The 26198-nt window shown below is 37.4% G+C and overlaps 1 protein-coding gene across 1 annotated transcript in view; it reads right to left on the bottom strand.

The window, feature by feature from the left end:
* LOC128649393 (ADAMTS-like protein 1) overlaps window positions 1–26198 on the bottom strand; it is a 466596-nt gene that overhangs the window by 331154 nt on the left and 109244 nt on the right. The gene's annotated exons all lie outside the window — the stretch shown is intronic.

The raw sequence follows: 26198 nt of genomic DNA, 5'->3' as shown, positions 1-26198 counted from the left end.
GCAGCTTTGCTAAAGTGAAAAAGAGAGTTCTGTTCTTTCCCTCTAAGTGCAGTGGAATGTGCCACTGTCAGTTCCTGAATCCTTACAGAGCAGGAAGAGAGACAGAGAGAGCAGTGTTTCAGCCACATATTATTAAAGTAAGATTTTACTGAAAGGGATTCTGTTAGTGAAAATGATAATTTAATGAATGTGGTTTAGTGTTTTTTTTACTCTTTTACAGCAAAGAATCGTTTTTGTATTTTGTTTACTCAAAATTTACACCCACTAACTTAGCAGCTTGCCTCTGTACTTTACACTACATTATAGACTAATTTTCTGAACTCTCTGTAGCTCTGCTGTTTTATTACTTTAAAATGCAGTGGTCCCTCTCCCACCCCCCTTGTGTGTGTGTGTGTGTGTGTGTGTGTGTGTGTCTCTCTATCTATCTATCTATCTATCTATCCATCTCTCTCCTTATGTGTTGTTCTCCCCCATGGTCTCTTTCTCTCTCTGTCTCTCTTCCTCCCCCTCTGACTCTCATCCCTTATGTGTCTCTCTAACGATCTGTGTGTGATTGTGTGTGTCTCTCTCTCTAACCCTCTGTGTGTGATTGTGTGTGTCTCTCTCTCTAACCCTCTGTGTGTGATTGTGTCTCTCTCTCTAACCCTCTGTGTGTGATTGTGTCTCTCTTTCTCTCTCTTTCTCTAACCTTCTGTGTATGATTGTGTCTCTCTCTATTTTTCTCTCTAACCCTCTGTGTGTGATTGTGTCTCTCTCTTTCTCTCTCACCCTCTGTGTGTGATTGTGTCTCTCTCTCTCTCTCTAACCCTCTGTGTATGATTGTGTCTCTCTTTCTCTGTCTCTAACCCTCTGTGTGTGATTGTGTCTCTCTCTAACCCTCTGTGTGTGATTGTGTCTCTCTTTCTCTCTAACCCACTGTGTGTGATTGTGTCTCTCTCTCTTTCTCTCTAACCCTCTCTGTGTGATTGTGTCTCTCTCTCTAACCCTCTGTGTATGAATGTCTCTCTCTCTCTTTCTAACCCTCTGTGTGAGATTGTGTCTCTCTCTCTTTCTCTCTCTCTAACCCTCTGTGTATGATTGTGTCTCTCTCTATTTCTCTCTCTCTCTAACCCTCTGTGTGTGATTGTGTCTCTCTTTCTCTCTCTCTAACCCTCTGTGTGTGATTGTGTCTCTCTTTCTCTAACCCTCTGTATGTGATTGGGTCTCTCTTTCTCTCTAACCCTCTGTGTGTGATTGTGTCTCTCACTCTCTCTTTATTTCTCTCTCTCTAACCATCTGTGAGTGATTGTGTCTCTCTCTCTTTCTCTCTCTCTAACCCTCTGTGTGTGATTGTGTCTCTCTTTCTCTCTCTCTCTAACCCTCTGTGTGTGATTGTCTCTCTCTCTCTAACCCTCTGTGTGTGATTGTGTGTCTCTCTCTCTAACCCTCTGTATGTGATTGTGTCTCTCTCTCTCTTTCTCTATAACCCTCTGTATCTCTCTCCCCCCGTCTCTCTCTCCCTTTCCCCCCCGAGTGCTTTTCTGTGTTTCTGTCTTCCTTTTATTTATTTAATTAATTAATTGGTAGTGCCATCTGATGGTGTGGCTTTATTTAAAGGAGTGGGGTAAAGCTTGACCAGTTTTCCAAGACACCATTTAAAGGGACATGAAACCCATATGAAACCCATATGCAAATTTAAATAACTTTCCAATTTACATCTAATATCTAATTTTCTTCACTCTTTTGATATCCTTTGTTGAAAATCATATCTAAATATGCTCAGTAGCTGCTGATTGGTGGCTGCACATAGATACCTCATGTGATTGGCTCACCCATGTGCATTGCTTTTTCTTCAACAAAGGATAAAGAATGAAGGCGTATCCTAGCCACTGCCTCACCAGCCTCTGACGTCACTGCACGTCACTGCAATGCTCATTGGTTGATAGTCAATTACTACCAATGCTCACATGCTGACAGGTGCTTCCTGTTAATGTTCATTGGTTGAAAGGGATATCCTGCTAATGCTCATGGATTGACAGGTACTTCCTGCTAATGCTTATTGGTTGATAAGAACTGCCTTCTAATATTTATGGAGCATTAGTAATAAAGTCAATAAGCATTAGTAGGAAGTGAATAACTCACTTGTGTATTAGATTAAATATATATTTTAACATATTTTCCAATGTATTCAGCAATTAAAATGGCCAACATGTTTAAATGCTGCTTTTTAATATGGATGGTGAACAGTTTTGAGTCCAGTGTTCGTTTAATTAAGCAATTCCAAAGCAGAACTGTACCTATGTGATTAACCCCTTAAGAGGGCAGGGACAAACCCATAGATATCAAGGGACAGCAATGCAAAAATGACATGCTCCCCTCTAAGTTAACTTATTTAAGTTTGTGAAGGTGTGAAGAAGTATATGATGCTTAGGCACTCAGTGTGTACAAAATGTTCCAATAAGCTTCCAGGAAAAGCAATTGCAAAGTAGATGGTAGCATTATTTGGAAATTGTACCCAGTGAACAAGCTGAACAGATAAATGGCAGTGGTGATACAGACACCTTGCTCTATGTGAACAGAAGCCAGTAACTGCTTCATGGAGGATTACATATGTGTTCATTTATTACTTTGGAGCAAAAGGTCAGCGTTATACACTAAATGCTTAATTTGATTTTCTTAATAAGAAGTACAAATATTTACTTGCAAATTGCTACTTATCTTTGATATACGTAGTTTTAGCCTGGAAGAATCATATAGCAATTGAAAGAGCAGCTCCTTATTTTGTTATATCTTTCTTGGAGCATACTCACATACTTGTGTTTTCCTTATTTTGTTAGAAAGTTAAACTATGTCATGATCTCTTCGGCTGGTCAGTAAGAGGGTGGACTACAAATGTTACCCATGCATAGCTAGGCTTTGAGTGTTGGTAGTGTGTAGAATCATGAGATGCCCCTTTGTACAGCATCCAAGACAAACTACTGAGTAATGTGACTCTAGCCTTAAATAGTATATAGTTTTTATACAGAGACATGAACTGACTTCCAGTATCCTCAGGCCATTCCTTATAAGTGACACTCAACTAGATCACGAGTTGTGAGTTCGTGTATTTAATGCTGAAAAAATGGTAAATTTCAGCGTTAAAACAGCAATCTTAGGCCTAGATTTGGAGTTCGGCGGTTAAAAGGGCTGTTAACGCTCCGCGGGTTTTTTTCTGGCCGCACCATAAATTTAACTCTGGTATCGAGAGTTCAAACAAATGCTGCGTTAGGCTCCAAAAAAGGAGCGTAGAGCATATTTACCGCAAATGCAACTCTCGATACCAGAGTTGCTTACGGACGCGGCCGGCATCAAAAACGTGCTCGTGCACGATTCTCCCATAGGAAACAATGGGGCAGTTTGAGCTGAAAAAAAACCTAACACCTGCAAAAAAGCAGCGTTCAGCTCTTAACGCATCCCCCATTGTTTCCTATGGGGAAACACTTCCTACGTCTGCACCTAACACTCTAACATGTACCCCGAGTCTAAACACCCCTAACCTTACACTTATTAACCCCTAATCTGCCGCCCCCGCTATCGCTGACCCCTGCATTACACTTTTAACCCCTAATCTGCCGCTCCGTAAAACCGCCGCCACCTACGTTATCCCTATGTACCCCTAATCTGCCGCCCCCTACATCGCCGACCCCTATGTTATATTTATTAACCCCTAATCTGCCCCCCACAACGTCGCCGACACCTGCCTACACTTATTAACCCCTAATCTGCCGAGCGGACCTGAGCGCTACTATAATAAAGTTATTAACCCCTAATCCGCCTCACTAACCCTATCATAAATAGTATTAACCCCTAATCTGCCCTCCCTAACATCGCCGACACCTACCTTCAATTATTAACCCCTAATCTGCCGACCGGAGCTCACCGCTATTCTAATAAATGTATTAACCCCTAAAGCTAAGTCTAACCCTAACACTAACCCCCCCCCTAAGTTAAATATAATTTTTATCTAACGAAATAAATTAACTCTTATTAAATAAATGATTCCTATTTAAAGCTAAATACTTACCTGTAAAATAAATCCTAATATAGCTACAATATAAATTATAATTATATTATAGCTATTTTAGGATTAATATTTATTTTACAGGCAACTTTGTAATTATTTTAACCAGGTACAATAGCTATTAAATAGTTAAGAACTATTTAATAGTTACCTAGTTAAAATAATAACAAATTTACCTGTAAAATAAATCCTAACCTAAGATATAATTAAACCTAACACTACCCTATCAATAAAATAATTAAATAAAACTACCTACAATTACCTACAATTAACCTAACACTACACTATCAATAAATTAATTAAACACAATTGCTACAAATAAATACAATTAAATAAACTATCTAAAGTACAAAAAATAAAAAAGAACTAAGTTACAGAAAATAATAAATATTTACAAACATAAGAAAAATATTACAACAATTTTAAACTAATTACACCTACTCTAAGCCCCCTAATAAAATAACCAAAGCCCCCCCAAAATAAAAAATTCCCTACCCTATTCTAAAATACAAATATTACAAGCTCTTTTACCTTACCAGCCCTGAACAGGGCCTTTGCGGGGCATGCCCCAAGAATTTCAGCTCTTTTGCCTGTAAAAAAAAACCATACAATCCCCCCCCCCCAACATTACAACCCCACCACCCACATACCCCTAATCTAACCCAAACCCCCCCCTTAAATAAACCTAACACTACCCCCCTGATGATCTTCCTACCTTGTCTTCACCATGCCAGGTTCACCGATCCGTCCTGGCTCCAAGATCTTCATCCAACCCAAGCGGGGGCTAGACATCCACTGAAGAAGTCCAGAAGAGGGTCCAAAGTCTTCCTCCTATCCGGCAAGAAGAGGACATCCGGACCGGCAAACATCTTCTCCAAGCGGCATCTTCTATCTTCTTCCATCCGATGACGACCGGCTCCATCTTGAAGACCTCCAGCGCGGATCCATCCTCTTCTTCCGACGACTAGACGACGAATGACGGTTCCTTTAAGGGACGTCATCCAAGATGGCGTCCCTCGAATTCCGATTGGCTGATAGGATTCTATCAGCCAATCGGAATTAAGGTAGGAATTAAGGTATAGAATGCGAGCTCAATCTGATTGGCTGATTGGATCAGCCAATCGGATTGAACTATATTCTGATTGGCTGATTCCATCAGCCAATCAGAAAATTCCTACCTTAATTCCGATTGGCTGATAGAATCCTATCAGCCAATCGGAATTCGAGGGACGCCATCTTGGATGACGTCCCTTAAAGGAACCGTCATTCGTCGTCTAGTCGTCGGAAGAAGAGGATGGATCCGCGCTGGAGGTCTTCAAGATGGAGCCGGTCGTCATCGGATGGAAGAAGATAGAAGATGCCGCTTGGAGAAGATGTTTGCCGGTCCGGATGTCCTCTTCTTGCCGGATAGGAGGAGACTTTGGACCCTCTTCTGGACTTCTTCAGTGGATGTCTAGCCCCCGCTTGGGTTGGATGAAGATCTTGGAGCCAGGACGGATCGGTGAACCTGGCATGTGAAGACAAGGTAGGAAGATCATCAGGGGGGTAGTGTTAGGTTTATTTAAGGGGGGTTTGGGTTAGATTAGGGGTATGTGGGTGGTGGGTTGTAATGTTGGGGGGGGGGGTATTGTATGTTTTTTTTTACAGGCAAAAGAGCTGAAATTCTTGGGGCATGCCCCGCCAAAGGGCCCGGTTCAGGGCTGGTAAGGTAAAAGAGCTTGTAATATTTGTATTTTAGAATAGGGTAGGGAAATTTTTATTTTGGGGGGCTTTGTTATTTTATTAGGGGGCTTAGAGTAGGTGTAATTAGTTTAAAATTGTTGTAATATTTTTCTTATGTTTGTAAATATTTTATTATTTTCTGTAACTTAGTTCTTTTTATTTTTTGTACTTTAGATAGTTTATTTAATTGTATTTATTTGTAGCAATTGTGTTTAATTAATTTATTGATAGTGTAGTGTTAGGTTAATTGTAGGGTAATTGTAGGTAGTTTATTTAATTATTTTATTGATAGGGTAGTGTTAGGTTTAATTATATCTTAGGTTAGGATTTATTTTACAGGTAAATTTGTTATTATTTTAACTAGGTAACTATTAAATAGTTCTTAACTATTTAATAGCTATTGTACCTGGTTAAATAATTACAAAGTTGCCTGTAAAATAAATATTAATCCTAAAATAGCTATAATATAATTATAATTTATATTGTAGCTATATTAGGATGTATTTTACAGGTAAGTATTTAGCTTTAAATAGGAATTATTTATTTAATAAGAGTTAATTTATTTCGTTAGATAAAAATTATATTTAACTTAGGGGGTGTTAGTGTTAGGGTTAGACTTAGCTTTAGGGTTAATACATTTATTAGAATAGCGGTGAGCTCCGGTCGGCAGATTAGGGGTTAATAATTGAAGGTAGGTGTCGGCGATGTTAGGGAGGGCAGATTAGGGGTTAATACTATTTATGATAGGGTTAGTGAGGCGGATTAGGGGTTAATAACTTTATTATAGTAGCGCTCAGGTCCGCTCGGCAGATTAGGGGTTAATAAGTGTAGGTAGGTGTCGGCGACGTTGAGGGGGGCAGATTAGGGGGTTAATAAATATAACATAGGGGTCGGCGATGTTAGGGGTAGCAGATTTAGGGGTACATAGGGATAACGTAGGTGGCGGCGATTTGCGGTCGGAAGATTAGGGGTTTAATTATTTTAAGTAGCTTGCGGCGACGTTTGGGGGGGGGCAAGTTAGGGGTTAATAGATATAATACAGGGGTCGGCGGTGTTAGGGGCAGCAGATTAGGGGTACATAAGTATAACGTAGGTGGCGGTCGGCAGATTAGGGGTTAAAAATTTTAATCGAGTGGCGGCGATGTGGGGGGACCTCGGTTTAGGGGTACATAGGTAGTTTTATGGGTGTTAGTGTACTTTAGGGTACAGTAGTTAAGAGCTTTATAAACCGGCGTTAGCCAGGAAAGCTCTTAACTCCTGCTATTTTTCAGGCGGCTGGAATCTTGTCGTTAGAGCTCTAAACGCTCACTGCAGAGAAACGACTCTAAATACCGGCGTTAGGAAGATCCATTGAAAAGATAGGCTACGCAAATGGCGTAGGGGGATCTGCGGTATGGAAAAGTCGCGGCTGAAAAGTGAGCGTTAGGACCCTTTAATCACTGACTCCAAATACCAGCGGGCGGCCAAAACCAGCGTTAGGAGCCTCTAACGCTGGTTTTGACGGCTACCGGCCGAACTCTAAATCTAGGCCTAAGAGCAGTAGTTATGAGTTTTACGCAACAAAACTGTTACATAAAACTCATAACTAAACTGTTACAAAGTACACTAACACCCTATAAACTACCTATTAACCCATAAACCGAGGGCCCTCCCATATCACAAACACTATATTAAACGTATTAACCCCCTAATCTGCCGCTCCCGACATCGCCGCCACAAATAAAATGTATTAACCCCTATTCCACCATATCCCGACATCGTCACCTCTATACTAAAGTTATTAACCCTTAAACTGCCCGCCCTCCCGCATCACAAACACTATTTAAATATTATTAACCCTAATCTGCTGTCCGCCCACATCGCCCCCACTATACTAGTTATTAACCCCTATTCCGCCGCTCCCTGACACCGCCTCCACTATAATAAACCTATTTTACCCTAAACCGAAAGCCCCCAAAACGAAATATACTAAACTAAACTATTAACCCTAAACCGAAAGCCCCCCATATCGCAATCAACTAATTTAAACTAGTAACCCTCAACCTAACGCCCCCCTAACTTTATATTAAAATTACAATTTCCCTATCTTAAATTAAAACTTACCTGTCAAATTAAAAAAAATAAGTTTACATTAAAGGGACATTAAACACTAAATACATGCTAGATAGAATGATGCATTCAAAGAAAAGATTAGTCCATGACTAACATGTAGATGTATTTTTTAAAGTTTCATTAGTTGTTTAAAAAGTGACAAAATAAGTGTAAAGTTTTTAGTGTCTATAAAAACACTGGAGCTGCCATGTTGTAACTTGTGTTACCTTCTCTGCTGTGGCCAATTAGGGTCAGTTATAAATAGGTCACTAGAGTGTGCAGCCAATGGTTGTGCTGGATTTAACAGTGTTCTGCACTTCCATTTCTAACAGGAACTAAAAAGCTCACAATTTCAGAATGCAATTACAGGCAAAGTGGACAAAATAAATAATGAAAGTATATTGCAGAGTTGTTTTATTATATACAATTTATCAATTTAGATTACCATCTCAAAGTGTTTATTGTCCCTTTAACAATTAAACTAATATAACTATTAAATTAAAAATAAACTAACTACCATTAAATAAACTATATTACACATTAATAAAATCCTAACACTACCTCTAAAATTACAAAGTATCTAATTAATTACAAAACATAACAAACACTAAATTACGAAAAATAACAAATGAAATGATCAAAAATAAAAAAGAATTACACCTAATCTAATAGCCGTATAAAAATAAAAAAGCCCCCCAACAATAAAAAAACCTAGCCTACAATAAACTACCAATAGCCCTTAAAAGGGCCTTTTGTAGGGCATTACCCTAAGTTAAACAGTTCTTTTAACCTGTAAAAAAAAAAAATACAAAGACGTCCCAACAGTAAATCCACCACCCAAACAACCCCCCCCCCCAAAAAAAAACAACCTAACTCTTACAAAAACCTAATCTACCCATTGATATTGGAAGTGGGCTTAAGGGGGAAGGTTTGCTTGTTTGCTGATGATACAAAAATTTGTAACAGGGTAGATGTTCCAGGAGGAGTTGATCAAATGAACTGTGATATTAATAAACTAGAGGACTGGTCAAATAAATGGGATTCTGAAATTTAATATTACCAAGAGCAAAATTTATGCATATAGGATCCAAAAACCCAAAGGCCAATTATAGTCTCAATGGTACATTACTGACTGTAATTAAAGAAGAAAGGGATTTGGGAATTATTATTTCAGATGATTTAAAATTTGGTACACAATGCCGCAGTGCAGCCAGCAAGGCCAGTCAAAATGCTTGGTTGCATTGGAAGAGGTTTTAGTAGCAGAAATAGCAAGGTTCTTATGCCACTTTACAGATCATTAGTTAGACCAAATATGGAATACTGTGTACAGTTCTGGAGACCATATCTTCAGAAAGATATAAATAAACTAGAAGCTGTCCAAAGGAGGGCTACTAAAATGGTACATGGTCTAAATATAAAACGTACAAAGAAAGACTCTATGATCTAAATATGTATAGTTTAGAGGATAGAAGGGAAAGAGGTGGACTTGATAGAAAACCTTCAAATATATGAAGGGACTTAATAAAATAGAAGCTGAAAGCATTTTTCACAAAAAAATAAATGCCAAAACAAGGGGTCACAATCTAAGTTAGAGGGTAGTAGATTCAGGAGAAATTTGAGGAAGCATTTTTTTTACAGAAAGGGTGGTGGATTCATGGAATAAACTTCCATTTGAAGTGGTAAACACAAAAACTGTAAGGAATTTAAAAATGCCTGGGACATGCATAAGGCTATCCTAAGGAAAAAGTAACATGTAATATGGGTAAGACTTGATGGGCCTTTTTGGTTCTTATCTACCGTCAAATTCTATGTTTCTATGTTTCTATATGTTTCATTGCCCTGAAAAAGGCATTTGTATGGGCATTACCCTTAAAAGGGCATTTAGATCTTTTGCCATTGTCCTGAAAAGGGCATTCAGCTCCTTTAAGAAATGCCCCCACCCTAATCTAAAAAAAAACACCAGAAAAAAACCTTAAAAAAACCTAACACTAACCCCTCTATAGGTACTCACAGTTGCCTAAGTCCTGCCTTGAATGATCTTCATCCCGGCGGCTCCATTTTCATCCAGGCAACATCTTCTATCTCATCCCCGGCGGCATGTTCTAGTTTTCATCCTGGCGGCGCAGAGGCATGTCCATCCTGAAGACATCCGGCGCGGAGCATCCTCTTCATACGGTTCGCCACCGTATACTGAATCTTCAAAGCAAGGACGTGATTCAAAATGACGTCGCCTTACATTCCTATTGGCTGTCATCCTATTGGCTTATCTGAACAAGCCAATAGGATTTCAGTAACTCTCATCCTATTGGCTGATTTGAATTTCCAAAATCAAATCAGCCAATAGGAAAACAAGGGACACATTTTGAATCGCATCCCTTGCATTGAAGATTCAGTATATGGCGGTGACCGTATGAAGGAGGATGCTCCACATCGGATGTCTTCAAGATGGACCCGCTCCAGGCCGCCGGGATGAAGATAGAAGATCGTTGTCTGGATGAAGATGGAGCCGCCTGGATAAAGATGGAGCCGCTGGGATGAAGATGGAGCCGCCGGGATGAAAGATCGTTCAAGCGGACTTTAGCAACTGTGAGTACCTAAAGAGGGGTTAGTGTTAGGTTTTTTAAGGTTTTTTTGGGTGTATTTTTTTTTTAGATTAGGGGTTGGGCATTTCTTAAAGAGCTAAATGCCCTTTTCAGGGCAATGCAAAAGAGCTAAATGCCCTTTTAAGGGCAATGCCATACAAATGCCCTTTTCAGGGAAATGGGTAGATTAGGGTTTTACTTTATTTTTTATTTGTGTGGGTTTGGTATACTGTTAGGGGGTGTTTGTTTTTTAGATTAGGTTTTTTAGATACTTTTTTTATTTTGTGGGTTTGGGGGGTTTGTATTGTTAGTGGGGTCTTTGTATTTTTTTTTTCAGGTAAAAGAGCTATTTAACTTAGGACAATGCCCTACCAAAAGGCCTTTTAAAGGCTATTGGTAGTTTATCCTAGATTAGGTTTTTTATTTTGGGGTGGTTTTTTTTTAAAATGAGTATTAGAATAGGAATAATTGTTATTATTTTGTGTAATTTTTTGTTTTGTTTTGGGGTGGGTTTTTATTTTTAGATTACGGGTTTTGGGGCATTTCTTAAAAGATCTGAATGCCTTTTAAGGGCAGAAAAAAGAGCTGAATGCCTTCTTAAGGGCAATGCCCATACAATGCTCTTTTCAGAGCAATGGGAGATAGGTTTTACTTTATTTTTTATTTTGTGGGTTTGTATACTGTTAGGGGGTGTTTGTTTTTCTTTTGTAGGAAAAGAGCTGTTATCTTTAGGGTGATGCCCTACAAAAGGCCATTTTAAGGGTCCACAAAACGGCCATTTTAAGGACCCTTGGTAGTTTATTATAGATTAGGGTTTTTTATTTTGGGGTGGGTTCTTTATTTTTTTAAAAGGGTATTAGAATAGGAATAATGTTTATTATTTTAGATAATTTTGTTCGTTATTTTTTGTCATGGTAGGTTTTTTTATTATTTGTAATGTTAGGTTTTAGTGTAAGGCAGCTTGGGTTTTATTTCACAGGTAAGTTTGTATTTTTTTAACTAGGTAGTTAGTAAATAGTTAATAACTATTTACTAACTAGTCTACCTAGTAAAAATAAATACAAACTTACCTGTGAAATAAAAATAAAACCTAAGCTAGCTACAATATATTTATTAGTTATATTGTAGCTAGCTTGGGTTTTATTTCACATGTAACTATGTATTTAGTTTTAAATAGGTATTATTTAGTTAAATAAATTGTAACCTTTAATTTAGCTCTATTTTAATTATGTTAAAGTTAGGGGGTGTTAGAATTAGGGTTACAGTTAGGGTTAGGTTTAGCGTTAGGTTTAGGGGGTTAATATAGTTTAATTTAGGTTATATGGGGGCTGCCGGTTTATGGGTTAATAGGTTTATTTAGTGGTAGTGATGTGGGAGGCCATAGGTTTTAGGGGTTAATAACTTTAGTGGCGACGATGTCGGGGAGCAGCAGAATAGGGGTTAATAGATTTATTATAGTGTGGCGATGCTGGGCGTGCAGGTGAATAGGGGTTAATAACTTTAGTATAGTGGTGCAGATATCGGGAGCGGCAGATTAAGGGGCTAATAAACAATATGTAGGTGTGGCAATGTCAGGGACGGCGGATTAGGGGTGTTTAGACGTGGGATTATGTTGGGGTGTTAGGTTTTTAAAAGTAACTTGTTTTTTTCCCCCATAGACATCAATGGGGCTGTGTTACGGAGCTTTTCATTCCACGATTTGCAGGTGTTAGTTTTTTTTCTAACCCACTCTCCCCATTGATGTCTATGAGGAAAAGCGTGCATTGAGCACCTCAAAACAGTGCTTGTATTTTGTGCGGTATGGAGCTCAACACAACTATATTGCACGCACAAGCCGGCTATTTCAAAAACTTGTAATGGCTGTGCTATAGAGGGTTAAATAACCGCAACTTTTGATTTACATTCATAATCTTTTTTTAGGTTCCAGTGACAAATTTCCTTCTATAATTTATAAATTAATCTTGAGTTTGAGATATATTTTGCTTTAATTATAATTAATTTTTATAGATATTATAAAATATATAGTATGGATAATTAACGGGTCAGCATATAGACAATATACTAGAACTTTTTCAAGCAATAAAATATATTTTTGTTACTAAATAAATCTCAGACCATGCTGCTCAATTTTCATTCAAACAAAAAGAAAATCTGAAAGGGATATGAAAGACACAAAATAAAACTTTCATGGTTACACTCAGGGCAGGAGATTTTAAGAAACACGAGATGGCAGAAGCTCTTTTTATTCCAAGGAAAATTGGTTCTGACAAGAGGTCATAATTTAAGGTTGGAGGAAGGAGATTTAATCTCCTGCAACGGAAACGTTTTTTCACTGTAAGAGCAATAAAATTGTGGAACTCATTACCAAAGGAGGTAGTGAATGCCAATACCATAGATACATTTAAAAATAGTCTGGATAAATTTCTGTATATAAACAAAATTCATGGATATGATTGCTAGTATTAAATGGGTCACATTTTAATGGGGTTATTTAAGCTTAACTGGAGCTTTTTGTAAGTATTTTAGATTTGTATAGGTTGAACTCGATGGACTTCAGTCTTTTTTCAACCTTATCTACTATGTTACTATGTTACTATGTTATTTACTTGTATTATCAAATGTCCATCATTCGGGCCAGATTACCAGTGGAGCAGTAGTTTGCCCTCACGTCCGAACGTTAAAACTGCTGGAAGCATTTTTTTTGCACTCGGCCTTTGTGAACGTATTACGTAAATAAACAATTTGGGGCATATTTATCAAGCTCCGTATGGAGTTTAATGCCCCATGTTTCCAGCGAAGACCGCTGCTCCATAACCTGTCCGCCTGCTCTGAGGCGGCGGACAGAAATTCACCCCGATCAGAATACGATCGGGTTGATTGACACGCCTGCTAGCGGCGATTGGCCGCAAATCTGCAGGGGGGTGGCATTGCACCAGCAGTTCCACCAGAACTGCTGGTGCAATGATACATGCAGACAGCGCAATATCGGATCATGTCCGTTCGTACCATAATAAATAGGCCCCTAAAATCTTTATTAAATATGAACATTGCATATTTATGATTTTTCATGTTTTCCTCTACTTGACTGGAAAGGGCTCCAATGCACATGTACAGTATGTCTATATTTGTATAAATATGTATTTATGTGTTTATATGTCTGTAAATACATATACCCTTTTATAATAATCAATATATGAAAGAGAAACCCAGTATATTAATACAGCAATCAATGGTAAGTCACTTGAAAACTCAATAGTATAATACAAGTGCAGAAAAATTGAGCATAATCACTGTCCGTAATGCAAGCCTCAGTGGGAATGGAAGTAAGTAAAGATAATCACCGGTAACTCACCAATCCAAGGGCCTATATATCAGCAGGACTCTCAAAGCAGAAACCGGGTACTATTCTCACCCGTGTGTTGAACGACACTGTACACCGCTGTGGATCCAATCCGGAACGAGGCTGTGTATGTCCCCCCTGGCGTCTGTGCCTGTGTGTCACTCTGCGTTGAAGCCCCGGTGAGACTCCGCCTCCTCAGCTGCACTCAACGTCACCCGTGGCTCCTCCGCTGAAGCCCTGGTGAGACTCCGCCTCAATAGGCTGTGTGCGGCGTGACCCGCAGCTCCTTTGCGTTAAAGAAGGTAACAAGCTGCACAAGTGTGAGGCACATCACTGTAGGCTATGACTACGGAGCTAATCCGAAACGCGTAAGCCATACAGTGCTGCGCCCTCTACATCGATTGAAATTTGCTGTGATTCGTTCCTTTTTTAACATGGATCAATAAAGATGTTTAATTTTTAACGGACAAAGCTGGACTTTCTTTCTTTCACATGTAATTACATATATACACACACATATAAAAACACACACATATATATTTATACATACAATTATATATATGATATATTTATAAATATATACAGTACATATATATATATTTATATACATATATATATGGTAATGATTCTAACGTAAATCGCAATGGCTTTCACGCATTCGCATTTACTTTCAACTTGTAATACAAGCACAGGTCAAGGGTCGTGAAAACCCGATATCGCTTGCCAATAAATGATAGCGTTCCACTTATCATCTAGCCCATTCTTTGGGTATCATTTGTTGAAACTCATACTTAAGTAGGTTTAGGATCAGCAATGTACTACTGGGAGCTAGCTGATAATTGTTGATTGGTGGCCATACACATATGTATCCTGTCATTGCCTCAACAGCACTGAAGGTAATAATAGTGCATTGCTGCTCAGGAGATTAATTTAATTATGTGTTTAACCACAATCCTTTAGAAAAATGTATCAAATTATTCATCTACAAAAATCTCCAAAGACTTTCATGGTGTTTTTGCTTTTGAAAATCATTAGATACGTTAACGTAAAAGACTTTGATTGACCCCATAGTTACATGCAAGCAATGGTGGAATAGTAAAATGCTGTAACACATTATAGCATTTTATTTGTACACTTTTATGTCCCTTTAATATACTCAACACTTTAACGTCACAAGCCAATAACTTTTATTATATCTAATATAAGTATCTGTAAAATGTACAGCAACAGCTGCACACAAAGTAACACAAAAATGACTCATAATATTTGTTTCAGACCTTCTTTCATATACCTTTGCCAGAGAAACCCTCCTACACACACCAAAAAAACAACTTTCTAAGTATTTTAAGATATGACTTGGCAGGAGGACATTCATTTTTACACTTTTCAACCATACACGCCCTAAGCTTCACCGTGTCCTGAAGTTAATGTAGGATTTCCTTTAGGAAGCAAGGATGATCGTGAATTTTCACCTTTGAACTTACACACTAAAACATCTGTATACTAGGATTTCCCATACTGGGTTGACTTTTTTTTATTTTTTTATTATTGAGGGCCATGTGCTATTTTGCATTTATTTATAGGAAAAAATGGTTTATAAATGTTTACTTTATGTGCTAAAGATTTATAATCCAGTTCATTTCAGTTCTTGATTAGATCTTAATCTTATTTATGTATGATTAAAAGTTTCTTTAAAGTTTGTTTGAAGTATAATTAGTTAAGCTAAATTTAGTGTAGGGGGACCCAAACAGTTTTAAATGGACGGTTAGTTAATAAAGGCGAGATTGGCACAGGGCCATATTGCATTATACTCTTACACTTATACTATAGAAAATGCCTCAAAACTAAATTAGATTAAAACCATATTTTTGGTTAAAAATTACTTAGGACATTATTTACTATTAATTCAATTTTACTGTGCACACTATTCAAATGTACAAATTATGGCATATACAGTATACACATGCTTAATTACCTAATGGTAAGCATCAAACTGCTTTTCAAAAGCATACTACATATATATATATCTATATAAAATATATATATATATATATATATATATATATATATATATATATATATATATATATATATATATATACACACAGTTGTTTGCAAAAGTTTAGGCATCCCTGACAATTTCCATGGTTTTCATTTATAAATTATTGGGTGTTTGAATCAGCAATTTCATTTTGATCTATCAAATAACTGAAGGACACAGTAATATTTCAGTAGTGAAATGAGGTTTATTGGATTAACAGAAAATGTGCAATATGCATCAAAATGAAATTAGACAGGTGCACCCTTGTCATTTTGTTGATTTGAATACCTGTAACTACCTAGCACTGATTAATTGGAACACACAATTGGTTTGGTGAGCCCATTAAGCCTTGAACTACATAGACAGGCGCATCCAATCATGGGAAAAGGTATTTAAGGTGGCCAATTGCAAGTTGTTGTTGTCTTTGACTCTCTTCTGAAGAGTGGCAACATGGGGGCCTTAAAACAACTATCAAATGACCTGAAAACAAAGATTGTTCAACATTTTGGTTTAGGGGTAGGCTACAAAAAGCTATAGCAGAGATTTAAGCTGTCAGTGTCCACTGTTAGGAAGATATTGAGGAAATAGAAGACCACAGGCACAGTTCTTGTTAAGGCCAAAAGTAAAATATTGGAGAGGCAAAGGCAAAGGATGGTGAGAACGGTCACACAGACCACCTCCAAAGACCTACAACATCATCTTGCTGCAGATGGTGTCACTGTGCGTTCAACAATTCAGCGTATGGGAGAGTGATGCGGAAGAAGCCTTTTATGCACACACGCCTGAGGTATGCAAACGCACATTTGGACAAGCCAGCTTTATTTTGGAAGAAGGTGCTGTAGACTGATGAAACAAAGATTTAGTTATTTGGTCATCGGCCAGCAATGGTGCCGATCATTGGTGGCGTAGGAGGGATACGAGGGAGGCGGGTGCGCTATTTAGTACAGAATCGCTTTAACCCCTTAACGACCAGGCACATCCTACAAAAATTGTTAGTTAATGACCAAGGACGTGCCTGGCACGTCCTCTGGGGTTTCAAGCGCTGAAAGCGATCGTGATCGCTTCCAGGGTATTGCAGTGATGCCTCGATATTAAGGCATCACAGCAATAACCTTTTTAAGCACACTGATTGATGCAGAGAGGGCCACTCTGTGGCCCTCTCTGCATTGGCCAACGATGGTGCCGATCGTTGGTGGCGTGGGAGGGATACGAGGGAGGTGGTCTATCTCGACTTAATACAGACCCCAGCTTACCAATACGAAGAGTCCAGATGCGCTTCAGGGATAGTGCTGACAGTGGCTCAGAGGCATATTCATTAGCCAATTTACCCACCTCTGCTGTGGTAATGCTGGAAACCAGGAGGACAATCACTACTCCAGTACCCGATGGGGAGCAAGTCCCTAATTTGGAAGGTCCGCCTAATACCCAGCCAACCGCTTCCAATATCTATCCAGATGAGGAACTGAAGCCTGTCTTTTCGTCCAATAAAAAATACCATAATCACTAGGAGTTATTTCTCATACTGCTTGAAAGAGGTACCAGAATCCTACAATGCAGATGTTTATATAGAGCTCTGCAAATTGATATTTACATACCATCTAATTGAGGCACTTCGACAGGGCAATAATGCTAACCCCTCCATATATTTATATGCGGCTAGATTACGAGTTTTGCGGTAATTACTGGTTTCCAAAAACCCAGCGTTAGCAGGCAATATTGCAGCGTACAGCAAAATTGAGCTCCATACCGCACTCCAAAACCAGCGCTGCGGTGAGCTGGTTTTACATGCACGATTTCCCCATACGCATCAAAGCCTAACACCTGCAATAAAGGAGCGTAAAGCTCCGTAACCCAACCACATTGATTCCTGCCACTACCCGACACCTACATTACAATTATTAACCCCTAATATGCCGCCCCCGACATCGCCGACACCTACCTACACTTATTAACCCCTATTAATAATTCACCTACAATTAACTAATCAGCCCCCAACCTCGCCACCTCTATACTAAAGTTATTAACCCCTAACTCTAAGTCTAACCCTAACCCTAACACCCACTAACTTTAATGTAATTAAAATAAATCTAAATAAAAATTACTATCATTAACTAAATAATTCCTATTTAAAACTAAATACCTGTAAAATAAACCCTAAGCTAGCTACAATATAACTAATAGTATTACATTGTAGCTATCTTAGGTTTTATTTTTATTTCACAGGTAAGTTTGTATTTATTTTAACTAAACCCTAAATTACACAAAAATAAAAAAGAAATTATCAAATATTTAAACTAATTACACCTAATCTAATAGCCCTATCAAAATAAAAAATCCCCTCAAAATAAAAAAAACCCTAGCCTAAACTAAACTGCCAATAGCCCTTAAAAGGGCCTCTGGCGGGACTTTGCCCCAAATAAATCAGCTCTTTTATCTGTAAAAAAAAAATACAAACACCCCCCAAACAGTAAAACCCACCACCCACACAATAAAAACCCCCAAATAATATACTAACTAAAAAAAAAACTAAGCTCCCCATTGCCCTGAAAAGGGCATTTGTATGGGCATTTAGCTCTTTTTCTACCCAAACCCTAAGCTAAAAATAAAACCCACCCAATAAACCCTTAAAAAAAACTAACACTAACCCTTGAAGATCCACTTACAGTTTTTGAAGACCCGACATCCATCCTCAATGAATCTGGGAGAAGTCTTCATCCAAGCGGCAAGAAGTCCTCAACGAAGCCGGGAGAAGTCTTCATCCAAGCGGCAAGAAGTGGTCCTCCAGACAGGCAGAAGTCTTCATCCAGACGGCATCTTCTATCTTCATCCATCCGGCGCGGAGCGGGTCCATCTTCAAGACATCCGGCGCAGAGCATCCTCTTCTTTCCACGGCTCTTCTTGAATGAAGGTTCTTTTAAGTGACGTCATCCAAAATGGCGTCCCTTGAATTCCGATTGGCTGATAGAATTCTATCAGCCAATCGGAATTAAAGGTGAAGAAATCCTATTGGCTGATGCAATCAGCCAATAGGATTGAGCTTCAATCCTATTGGCTGATCCAATCAGCCAATAGGATTAAGCTCAAATTCTATTGGCTGTTTCAATCAGCCAATAGAATGCAAGCTCAATCCTATTGGCTGATTGGATCAGCCAATAGGATTGAAGCTGAATCCTATTGGCTGATTGCATCAGCCAATCGGAATTCAAGGGACACCATTTTGGATGACGTCAATTAAAGGAACCTTGCATCAGCCAATAGGATTTTTTCACCTTTAATCCCGATTGGCTGATAGAATTCTATCAGCCAATTGGAATTCAAGGGATGCCATCTTGGATGACGTCACTTAGGTTTTTTTATTTGGGGTTTTGGTTGTGTGGGTGGTGGGTTTTACTGTTGGGGGGTGTTTGTATTTTTTTTTACAGGTAAAAGAGCTAATTTCTTTGGGGCAATGCCCTGCAAAAGGCCATTTTAAGGGCTTTTGGTAGTTTAGTTTAGGCTAGGGTTTTTTTTATTTTGGGGGGCTTTTTTATTTTGATAGGGCTATTAGATTAGGTGTAATTAGTTTAAATATTTGATCATTTCTTTTTTATTTTGTGTAATTTAGTGTTTATTATTTTTTGTAATTTAGTTAATTGTATTTAATTAATGTAATTGATTTAATTGTAGTGTAAGGTTAGGTGTTAGTGTAAGACAGGTTAGGTTTTATGTCACAGGTATATTTGTATTTATTTTAAATAGGTAGTTAGTAAATAGTTAATGACTATTTACTAACTATTCTACCTAGTTAAAATAAATACAAATTTATCTGTGAAATAAAAATAAAACCTAAGATAGATACAATGTAACTATTAGTTATATTGTAGCTAGCTTAGGGTTTATTTTATAGGTAAGTATTTAGTTTTAAATAGGAATTATTTAGGTATTAATTGTAATTTTTATTTAGATTTATTTTAATTATGTTAAAGTTAGTGGGTGTTAGGGTTAGACTTAGGGTTAGGTTTAGGGGTTAATGACTTTAGTATAGTGGCAGCGATTTTGGGGGCAGCAGATTAGGGGTTAATAACAGTAATGTAGGTTGCGGCAATGTTAGAGACAGCAGGGGTTAATAATATTTAACTAGTGTTTGCAATGCGGGAGTACGGCGGTTTAGGGGTTAATATGTTTATTATAGTGGCGGCGATGTTGGGAGTGGCAGATTAGGGGTTGATAATTTTATTTTAGTGTTTGCGATGTGGGAGGGCCTCGGTTTAGGGGTTAATAGGTAGTTTATGGGTGTTAGTGTACTTTTTAGCACTTTAGTAATGAGTTTTATGTTACGGCTTTGTAGCACAAAACTCATAACTACTGACTTTCAGTTTACGGTACGAATCTTGACGTTATAGGGTGTACCGCTCACTTTTTGGCTGGACAGGCAAACTCGTAATACCGGCGCTATGGAGGTCCCATTGAAAAAGGACTTTTTGAAAGCTGCGGTAGTTACATTGCATTACGGCCAAAAAAGTGTGTGGGACAGATATACCTGCAAAACACGTAATAGCAGCAGTAGTGAAAAAGCATCATTATTTTTCACTCATAGCTCAAAACTCGTAATCTAGCCGAATGTTTGTTGCACACATATTTAAATCAATTTAATTTGTGCTTTGGATAGCTTAAATAACATTTATATATAACAGAAAATGTGATAATATTGCAAAGTATTACACTGCTCCCACCCGATTACTTTTTAATGCTGCTGTGTTGCCAACATTTTATGTGGAGCACACTATAATCAACAAGTGCATTATGAAATAATTTTAAATGAGCAGTAGATTTTTTCCTAATAAATTTGAAAATTTGCATCAGGTGACAGCCAATTACAAACTCATATACAAATACACTGTGAACTCTTGCACATGCTCAGTAGCAGTTAGTGCCTCAGAACGTGTGCATATAATAAGACTGCACAATTTCATAATGGAAGTAAATTGGAAAGTCTCTTAAAATGTCATGCTCTATCTGAATCATGAAAGTTTAATTTTGACTTTAGTGTCCCTTTAACTGATTTATGTAGCCTACAGCAAGTTCTGTAATTTTGACTTTAGAGTGGAGTTAACAATACAACTACTACTTATAATACAAGTATTATTGTACTATTTAAAATTCATAGAATTCAATGTTATGGTTAGGGATATGAAACCCAAGAATTTTCTTTTATGATTCCAACAGGAAATACAATTTCCAATTTACAGTATCTCACAAAAGTGAGTACACACCTCACATTTTTGTAAATATTTTATTTTATCTTTTCATGTGACAACACTGAAGAAATGACACTTTGCTACAATGTAAAGTAGTGAGTGTACAGCCTGTATAACAGTGTACCGTTGCTGTCCCCTCAAAATAACGCAACACAAAGCCATTAATGTCTAAACCGTTGGAAACAAAAGTGAGTACAACCCTAAGTGGAAATGTCCAAATCGGGCCCAAAGTGTCAATATTTTGTGTGACCACCATTATTTTCCAGCACTGCCTTAACCCTCTTGGGCATGGAGTTCACCGGAGATTCACAGGTTGCCACTGGAGTCCTCTTCCACTCCTCCATGATGACATCACAGAGCTGGTGGATGTAAGAGACCTTGTGCTCCCCCACCTTCAGTCTGAGGATGCCCCACAGATGCTCAATAGGGTTTAGGTCTGGAGACATGCTTGGCCAGTCCATCACCTTTACCCTCAGTTTCTTTAGCAAGGCAGTGGTCATCTTGGAGATGTGTTTGGGGTCATGTTGGAATACTGCGGCCCAGCCTCCGAAGGGAGGCGATCCTGCTCTGCTTCAGTATGTCACAGTACATGTTGGCATTCATAGTTCCCTCAATGAACTGTAGCTCCCAGTGCCAGCAGCACTCATGCAGGCCCAGACCATGACACTCCCACCACCATGCTTGTCTTTGTACTCTGCACCTGGTTGCCGCCACACGCTTGACACCATCTGAACCAAATAAGTGTATCTTGGTCTCATCGGACCACAGGACATAGTTTTAGTAATCCATGTCCTTAGTCTGCTTGTCTTCAGCAAACTGTTTGCGGGCTTTCTTGTGCATCATCTTTAGAAGAGGCTTCCTTCAGGGATGACAGCCATGCAGACCAATTTGATGCACTGTGCGGCGTATGGTCTGAGCACTGATAGGCTGACCCCCCCACCGGTTCAACCTCTGCAGAAATGCTGGCAGCAATCATACGTCTATTTCCCAAACACAAACTCTGGATATGACACTGAGCACGTGCTTTGGTCGACCATGGTGAGGCCTTCTCTGAGTGGAACCTGTCCTGTGAAACCGCTGTATGGTCTTGTCCACTGTGCTGCAGCTCAATTTCAGGGTCTTTGCTGATAACACCAAATTTAACACACCTGCCCCCCATTCACACCTGAGACCTTGTAAGACTAACAAGTCACATGACACCGGGAAGGGAAAATGGCTAATTGGGCCCAATCTGGACATTTCCACTTAGGGGTGTGCTCACTTTTGTTACCAACGGTTTAGACATTAATGTCTGTGTGTTGAGTTATTTTGAGGGGACAGCCAATTTACACTGTTATACAGGCTGTAAGCTCACTACTTTGTAGCTTTTGTAGCAAAAGTGTCATTTCTTCAGTGTTGTCACATGAAAAGATATAAAATATATACAAAAATGTGAGGGGTGTATTCACTTTTGTGAGATACTGTAACTGTACGTCTATTATAAAAAATTGATTTATTCTCATGATATTCTTTGTTGAAGAGACATGGCACTACATGGCAGGAAATGGAGCGGTCATCTAGTGCTCTTGCATATGGATAACATTCTTGAAAAACTGCTGCCATATAGTGCTCAAGACACGTGCATGCTCCTGAGCTTACATCCCTGCTTTTCAACAAAATTTGATAATAATTAGAAAATTGTTTGAAATTGCATGCTCTATCTGAATCATGGAAGAAATATGTTGGCTTTCATGTCACTTTAAGCAATTTACATGCTTATATATTATTATATTTTTTATTATATTTTTATCTTTTACCATAGTAAAGGCTTGTGCATTTTGAAACTTGGAACATCACATTGTTATTTTCTCAAATATTGAAATACATTATGGAATTATTCTCTTACTCCCTGTTTATGTATATATTAAAATCTTACACTTTTATGGTTTTATTATGTATTTATATTAACTAGAACACGTTTTTGTAATAGATTTACTTTCCGACTTGTTGCTGCAATAGTCCTGTAAGGGATCGCTGTGTTAAAACAGTATTTGAAGCAAAAAAACTGAGATTTTGCATATCTTACCCAGAATCCTCTTGTGCGTTGGTAACAATGTATGTGGAGTTTTACTGGGGAATAGCAAGCGGGGAACTTGCCTAGATGTGCTAATTTTCTATGCAAAAAATTATATTTATATATATATATAATATATATAAATATATATTTATTTATTAACATATATCTCAATGAGAAGCACCCATGCCACAAGAATAAAAGTTCACATTATTGAAAGACCAGTGAGTGCTAGCCTTTGTACATGTCTATATTTTTTTATATATATATATATAATTATATATATATATATATATATATATATATATATATATAAAAAAATATATTTATTTATTTTTTCCAATGATTTTATTATTAATAATTTTTATTTTATTTTTTGCTTGTTGTAAGGGAAATAGATAATCCTGCTCTATGAAAGAAGTCAAAAAGGCTGCATGAAGCTTTGAGCATATGTGCCCTGTAGAAGTTTAAACCTCACCCTGTTTTCCTAGCCACAAAAGCTTAGCACTTTTGAATATGAACACATGTACATTTCCAAGGAAAATAACGCTGAAATTTGATCATAAGCATAGCTCTGGCAAGAAGAGCTGGAAGCAGATTCAATTTAAATATTCCATTCATTCCGTTAAGGTATATTTAGAGGTTTGTTAGCTTGTAATTATATATTCTATATTATGTACATGTGTTTATAAATGAGTGGTCAGATCAACTTGATTGAAGTAGTTATACATTTTACTTTCATTTAGAATAAAAATCAAGTAAATTTAGTAAAGAAACAATAAGTAAATTAATATTCACATTTTATTCAAGAATTATTTTTTCCAGTAACTTGGGTATTAATACCCAAGTTATTAGTGCAATCTTAACTACCACAAGTGACTATTAAATTGTTGGCAGCGAGCATGAGTGAGCAGGTTCCCTGTCTATGAACATTGTCCACCCACTCCTTGTTATAGGAGCCTTTAAATCCAAGCTTAAAGGATTACTTTCTGTTATAATTTTTGAGCTAAACAACTAACATATTAAAGTTAATAAACATTAATTAAAACCTACTGACCAATATTTTCTCCAAAACAAAGTTTCATAACGTTCTAAAAGTTATATCTTTTATTCGCCGATGATGTCACGTTATCCTGCCCACTATTTTCAGCACTGTGTGTTCAAAATACTTAAACCAATAACTTTGTGTTTAAAGCGCCATTTTGAAACCTAGGTATTGTAAACGGATTGGTACAGAGCAAAGGATACCCACGGAGTGGGTTTGGAAAACAATTAAATTTGCAGACAAGATTTCTGATATACGGTAGAGATATGTTAATGAAATGCTATTGATAAAAAGCGTATTTGGGGTAGTTAGTTAGTAACAGGCATAGAAAATATTTACTTACAGTGGCCCTTTAACTGTAAAGAAGAATGAATGTTGCCCTTTAAAAAGTATGACATGGGAAGAACAAAAGAAAACAGAAAACAAATAAAGTATGCATTATCTAGGCAGGAGAGTAAAGATAACAATATGGTTTATCAGTTGGGGTAAAATATTACTAGTCAGGAATGAAAAATGTACTTGCCAAATCAGTGTTAAAGTATGGGGAAAAAACTAATCTTTGCTGAAAAATCTTTTTAGTCCAGGCCTAGTGGACAGGTGGGAATGTCAAACCTTATAGAGATACTTTTATATTTACTGTTAATTTAGAGCAAATAAATACAATTTGTACATGAAGGTAAATAAAAATAATGAATTAACTTTCATTATATCATTACCAAAAATATTTAGTTGTAATGAATGTGCATATTGTAGAGGAATTCATACTATTGAGAATACGGTTTCTGCATCTCCTAAGCAAAAGCAAAATGCACATCAAATATTACTGATTTTGTCACAGAATAATTCATTATCAACAAAGTAAAGACTAATTTGTTTGCTTTCTGTAAAAAAAAAAAAAAAAACACCAGCTGATGATAGAAAATAATTTAGATTTTACTGCTGTCTTGTCATGTCCTATCACCATCACATACAAATAATGAAACAAATTCTTCAATTAAACTTTTTTTGTCCAAGTTGGTAAAAAAAAGGCGGCTGTATCACCCTATGGGTTTTCAACCCATACAGTCATTTTTGCATTATACAATTGTTATATTATCAAATACTGGTAATTAAAGGTAATGAATAAAACTGAATGATGAAAAGTTTTCGCTTTAAATGGTGTTCACTTTACTAATAGCATTGCAATGAAAGTGTATGACCTTTAAAAGTAATAGATTGCCATGTTTCAACGTCCATGAGTTTGGATTACCATAAGTATGTGTGTAAATGTACTTGAAGTATTGAAGAAGAAAAACGCTTTGTGTAAATGTCTCTGCAATTTGTGTAATTACCGTGCTTAGATTGTGTAAGCTTTCTAGTTGTCACATGTGAGCACAAACTGATTTACCCATCTACAGATTAACAGTCGACCCTGTGACCCCACTTAATCAAGTGAACAATGGTTATTCAAATTGGGTTGAAGTGGGTTAATTTATAACATTGCAAGGAACAACAGTTGTGATGTATTTTGTCATGGTGAACACTGGACCAAGAAGAGGAATTCACCACTTTAAAAAAAAATAAAAAAAATGATAAGGCTTTATTTTTAATCCAACACTTGACAAACCCAGGGAGCAGTGGTTTCTAGTGTGTAACTACTGACTTCTAATGTTTCAGAATATCCCACATATATCAATAAAAGAAAGAAAAAAATCTTGTCTGGCTTCTCTAAATGCAGGTTTGTTAGTTTTCTGGATGGCTCCTAACAGTGTCAAACAGTATCAGAAATGCTTTAAAATTAATACATATGATTTTAGGGCAAAACTTGAACTCAACATATTAAAAAGCATAACTGGGGAACAGTAGGGGTTGTCAGGTTCTTATATATGTGGTACAGCTTTATGAGCATTTTTTATATATAAAAAGGATATACCCTGTAATAAAATCACTAAAATAATGACACATTCAGAGTCTAAGGTAAAATATTTTGCAAAGGAGGTGCTTATTCAATATTACATTTAGAGTTGCTCCCTTTAGCCTGTCTTTATTTCTCCATCACTGGCTCACTG

This window comes from Bombina bombina, chromosome 2 (genome assembly GCF_027579735.1).
Source record: "Bombina bombina isolate aBomBom1 chromosome 2, aBomBom1.pri, whole genome shotgun sequence".
NCBI lineage: Eukaryota > Metazoa > Chordata > Amphibia > Anura > Bombinatoridae > Bombina > Bombina bombina.
Note: the sequence above shows the minus strand (reverse complement) of the source record. Positions and strands in the feature narration are given on the sequence as shown.